The sequence below is a fragment of the Puntigrus tetrazona genome, chromosome 10 (genome assembly GCF_018831695.1).
Source record: "Puntigrus tetrazona isolate hp1 chromosome 10, ASM1883169v1, whole genome shotgun sequence".
Lineage (NCBI taxonomy): Eukaryota > Metazoa > Chordata > Actinopteri > Cypriniformes > Cyprinidae > Puntigrus > Puntigrus tetrazona.
This window is the reverse complement of record NC_056708.1, coordinates 9,477,547-9,483,652: the sequence shown is the minus strand read 5'-3', so window position 1 is coordinate 9,483,652 and position 6,106 is coordinate 9,477,547.

The following is a 6,106-nucleotide window of genomic DNA, read 5'->3' as shown; positions in this document are numbered from 1 at the left end:
TAGCTTCGTAAAATGATGGTTGAACTACTGATGTCACGCGGATTATCTTAACCTTGTCTATTTTTCTGGACCTTGATCGTTGTTGTCTATGGAGGGTCAGAGGGCCCTTGGAATTAATCAAAAATATCTTCATTTGTGTTCTGAAGATAAACGTAGGTCTTACAGGTTTGAAACAACATGAGTGAGTAATTAATGGCAGAATTTCCTTTTTTTGGTGAGCTATCCCTTTAACTATCACTTAGATAAAAAGAAAAAACATGTCTTATGAGCTAAGGAGACAGAAGTCACAGTCAGAGCAAATAACATAACAGAATGTGGGCATGAGAAATGGATGATGACTGCAACTGGTGCTGGAGATATCAGAGGACAAAGAGCAATTTGGAACATTTCGTTCCTCTCCATCATTGACTTGTCTGAGATCACAGTGGTCAGTGTAGATTTGAATCAGTGTCAAGCTTCTCGGCTCTCAGTCATATTCCTCAAAGTACTGGCGTGATAATTTTTCTGTACTATAGAAGAACAGGACGTATTGGGCTGCCATTTAGGAGGTCGGGGGTTTCAGCATCACTGGCAGCGTGCTAGCTCTGTGACTTCTCTTTGAGATGGCCACTGTGTACCCTTAAGCAAACCACTTAAAGCAGTTCCGCTCCAGGAGACAGGCCTTATTCTGCAGCCTGACCTCTCTGATGGATGGAGACTCATCATCTTTCACCCAAGACACTATAACATCCTGTCTAAGATGACAAATTAACATGAGCTCGTGATGTACTGCGTCTTTGCCCTAGATATGAGCTGTTTAGAATCCACCGGTCTGTCAAGCCTTCCAATAGAATGCTCATGATTCCGAACGGAATTAAAAATGGGCTTTACAAAAGAAATAAAACTAGTCGGCCTTCATTACAAGCTAGTTCAACATAACTAAATAAACACATACATTTACACAGAGTTTTTCATAAATAAATAAAAAATCAATAACTAAAACAAAAACCACAACATACGTTTTTTGTTTATTTATGAATAAATACATACTATATTATTTTTCTTTATACATAAATAAATATTTACAAAAACAATAATGTAAAGCAAACAGCACCACAACATCACTGCTAACTGTTTTTAATTTAAATAAATACATCCTAACAAAATTTGTGCAAAAAAAAAAAAAAAAACATCTCATGCATATTTATTTAATATTTCTAACCCTGCTTATATCACGCATTTATTTGGCAACCTGAATTTAGCTGCCCTAATTTCATCCACTCGATGTGTTCATGATAATGTGTGGCCTAATGATACGATGATCAAAGGAACACATGTGCTGCTTATGTGCGACATCTTAACTGAGAAAAAGACTTGAGAAAAGGTCACTTTCACTCATCTTCACATAACACTAATAGAGATCCTATTAGAGGCTCTGGACTATCATTACTAGGGGTGTGGGTGCATTGATTATGTGCTAGATTCACAAATAAATGATGGACGTGAGCTCTTTTCAGAACGGCCTTGTACAGACTGTCCTAACAAAATACCATTGAATACATAATGCCATACGCTGGACATGTGCTAGACAGCCTAAAATGTCACATTAAAATGAAATTAAAATCGCCATGAGGGTCAGCTGGACAGCTTGGTGCCTGATGTAATCTATTTGGTGCTTAATGACAGAAAATTGCTTTACAATATATTTATTCATGAATCTATTACATTTATTATTGACTAGAGTTAGAGCATGGCAACCATGGTTAACCATTAACCATGGTTTTGCTACACTATAGCCATAGTTTAATCATGGCATTTGTAGTAAAACTTTGATAATAAAAATGGCAATCAATCCAGCCCAAAAACATGATTAGTGCACTTTTACTGTAATATTTTACTGTAATATTATATATATATATATATATATATATATATATATATATATATATATATATATATATATATATATATATACATACAGTGTATATATATATATATATATATATATATATATATATATATATATATATATCTTGTAGGGGTTTTGAGATTAGAACCACTAGGGCACAAGCAAATATCGTACCATATCTAAAGATAAGATACAGTCTGGTGAACTCACCAAAACTCAATTTGAAGCCTCATTATAGCGAAGATAAACACGATTTTATGTATTCGTAGCGATTGTTCCTTTTTGAACATCTGATGAAACTTACATCAGAACTTCATTTGTTTCACCGCTCTTGTCTGGGCACAATTTCTGTCTGTTTACAAGCTCAAAGACATTCATGTCATCGCTGATAACGACAAGCAGGAATATTTTGTGCATGACTGCCTGATTACCTGATTTGCACAATTTTATTCGTCGAATTATTCATTAAAATGATGCAGGCTTGCATTCATGATATTCAGCCTCACTGAATTTCTCCCTGAGTCTTTGCCTCAGAGGGAGGCACGCAGACACACACACAAACACAGTTTTTAGAGGTTATGTATATAGATTACATCAGACACTTACTCAATTTCTGAATCAAATGCATTGCTCACTGAGTCCTGTAATGAAAGAGGATATTTTAGTCCTTTGGCAAAATACAAAGTCTCAAATGTGCGTTCTTTTGACAGGCAAATATTACAGACGACAGCGGATCTTGACCTTCTGAAGTAATTTGACTTGAGGACATCAGATCTTTTATACAGATCTATTCATCCAGCCTGTCTCTCTAAATACTTTATGCCTATATTAAAGGTCCCATATTGTCAAAACCGAAATTTGCTGTTCAATGTTCATGATAACTGAGGTCTAGGGGCTATGAAACTACCGTATACTTTTCAAAACAATCAATCCACAGTGAAATGAACACAGCCTGCATAAAGTATCTGTCTTTTTACAAGCCGTTGTGACTTTTGTGTTTCTTCAACTTTAAGAGATAAAACCAGATCGGCCGACCTGTAACGTTACATGCTCACTCAAAGGACGAGGTGAGGTGAATCACACGTAACATCTATAGTAAAGACAATCTCACCGTTTCTATCTAGTCATAATGCAAATGTATATACATTTCAATTTGAGCTGGGAACTATTTTTACAACTGCATTATTATTCCAGCCACAGTTAATCACAAATGATTATATATGTATTATATATATAATTGTCAGTTTGTTGTTTTACACACATGCCTTGCGTCAGAAGAGAGGCTCATGAATATTAAATAGGCCAAATTTGACCTGCTCTTAGCAGAGCTCCTGAGAGAGGAGCGATAAAAATATATTGAGATGGTTTTTGGAACTTATACTGCAAATATATATTATTAAGGCCATAAAAACCTAAAATAAAACTCCAGTAAGGTGTAGAATATGTGACCTTTAAAGTACACTTGTCCCCAGTATTATTTTTCACATTTCTGCATAATTACCAAGATGCTGCTTAGATTTTATATTTTACAGTTTATATCTCCCCAAGCTGCGATCAGCTGCCACATTCATGGATATATTACCGTCCCTTATATCCCTTCCAAAATAATTGAATAGAGCCATCAATTCCCTCCCCATTTAAGGCACTCATTGCTTCATTATTATTTGATAGTATGTGATTTTGATCTTTTTCTACAAGACAATGATTATGAGTTTCAGCCCCCAGAGGCCATAAGGAATGGAAATGGCACATGCGAATGCATGTGAATATCTAGGTAACAGGTTAGTTCGGAAGTATGAGACATCTTCAAGTTTAAATCAGACAAAGCTGTGTTTTCCTTTTGCTCTTCTGATGGCAGTTCTAGTCATTTCTTTATTTTAAATAGGGTTGCATGATAATCTGACAAAAAAAAAAAAGAAATTGCTGATCCATATGTAATTTTTAGTTGTGCTCTTTTCCCCTGCTTTTAAATTTAGTTTGCTTTTGCTGTTTCACTCCCTCTGCTCTCATTTCCTGTTTGCCCAGCATAACAATGTTTTCCGATTCTACGGTATCCCGGAGGGTATCGTCAGTGACTGTGGTCCTCAGTTCACGTTGCAAGTCTGGAAGGCTTTCTGTAAGCACCTCTATATAAATGTGCGCCTCACCCCCGGGTACCACCCTCAATCAAACGGTCAAGTGGAACGACTTAACCAGGCAATCGGTCGATACTTGAGGACATACTGTAGTCAACAGCAGCACAGGTGATTGGAGTTCTTACCCTGGGCGGAATATGCTTAGAATTCCCTTACTCATTCATCCACTGGCAATACCTCCTTCCAATGTGTCTTGGGATTGCAGCCCTCTCTGTTCCCGTGGTTAGGAGAATCCTCACCTGTTCCAGACTGGACGACTGGACTCGACGTAGTGACAGGGTGTGGAATAGTGCTCATGTTTGTCTCCAGAGAGCAATCCGAACTCATTAATTCCAAGCTAATCGATGACGCTGCCCACACCCTCCCTACCAACCTGGACAATGGGTCTGGCTCTCAACTAGGGACATCAAACTGCGGCTACCCAGGAAGCTCAGCCCAAGGTATGTTGAACCTTTTAAAATTCTCGAGAGAATCAATGATGTAACGTACAAACTCGAGCTTCCTGCTAACTACCACATCTCTCCGTCCTCTCTCGTCTCCCTCCTGAAACCGGTCCACCCGGTAGCTGACCCAGGCCATAAAGCCCCAGAACCACCACCGCCTCTTGACATTGAAGGACACCCCACTTATCAGGTGCATGAGTTGATGGACTCCAGAAGGAGAGTGGGTCGGCTCCAAAATTTGGTGGGCTGGGAGGGCTACAGACCTGAGGAGAGATCGTGGGTAGCCGCCCTGGACATACTTGATCCCTCTCTCGTTGAGGAATTTAATCAAGCCAGACCCAACCATCCAGCACCATGACCACGGGGACGCCCACATCGAGCTCCAAAAGTCGCTCTTAGAGGGGGGGTTCTGTAACGCCACGCCAGCAGAGAGAGCCCTCACCTGAATACTGACTCTGTTCCACTCCCTCTGCACTCACTTCCTGTTTGCCCAGCATAAAGCCAGAGCACATGTTTCACTCATCTCGAAGTATTGCCAGTTTACCTGCCTTACCAAGTGTTCCATTGATTTTTCTGCCTGTAACTTATTGTATGATCTCTGCCTGTTTCTCGGATTTGCCCCTTTGACTTGTTGCCTGATTGGACTGTTTACCTGTTATTGACCCATTGCCTGCTTACCTACCACTCCTACGGATTCGCCCTCTAACTGACTTCTAACCTCTAACTGAACAAACTGCCTTGACGTTGCTAACTCTCTGCCTGCCCTCTGGTTTCTGACGTTCTTTTGTTCTTAATAAACCCTGCATATGAATTCGAACACAGCCTCCTTGTCCTCATTACAATAATTTTGAGATCAGCCAGTAATTATCAGCTTATTTCACATTGCATTTTGTATCTTTCATTCTGATTACCTAATTAGATTAATTTTCCTTTACTCAATATTTAAATTTTCGTGTTAATTTATTTTGACAAAATAATACAGAATTTAAAGTAATTCTTGGCTTATCTTCCCTAATTTTAATATAAATGCATACTTTCACGTATCCTGTTATTTAGACATTTTTTATTTTATTATAATATTGGCCATAACAGGGCAGAAATTTTTAAATTGTTCTTCCTATTTCCAAAAAAAAAGCTTAGTATTTAATATCAGCCATAATGTAAAAACAATCAGTCAGAATTTTAATACTGGTGCATTGGTGCGAGTATTTTAATTATGTGATGACATTACTAGTTTATTTTTTATTTTTCAGAATTGTAATATTGTCCATAACTTGAAAATGATCACTGAAATTCAGACAGCCCCTAATTATATATCCTGATTACGTAACATTATTACTAGCATCCTGTGGCTTCCAAGCCTGCACCTGAAGTAGGTCGAGATGTCTTTATTTGTTAAACTGAGCATTTTCCCCAAAGTAGTTTCCTGTCACGTCTCATTTAAGATGTAAATCAACAGCAAAATTAATCAATTCTTTTCAAAGAAAGAAAGATTTTGACCAATAATATTCACAAACAATAACACAACTTGGTGTGTGTATGTGTGTGTGTGTGTGTGTGTGTGTGTGTGTGTGTGTGTGTGTGTGCGTGCGTGTGTGTATGCAAACGTGCCCGCAGCTTCTTACACAGATGCATTCTGA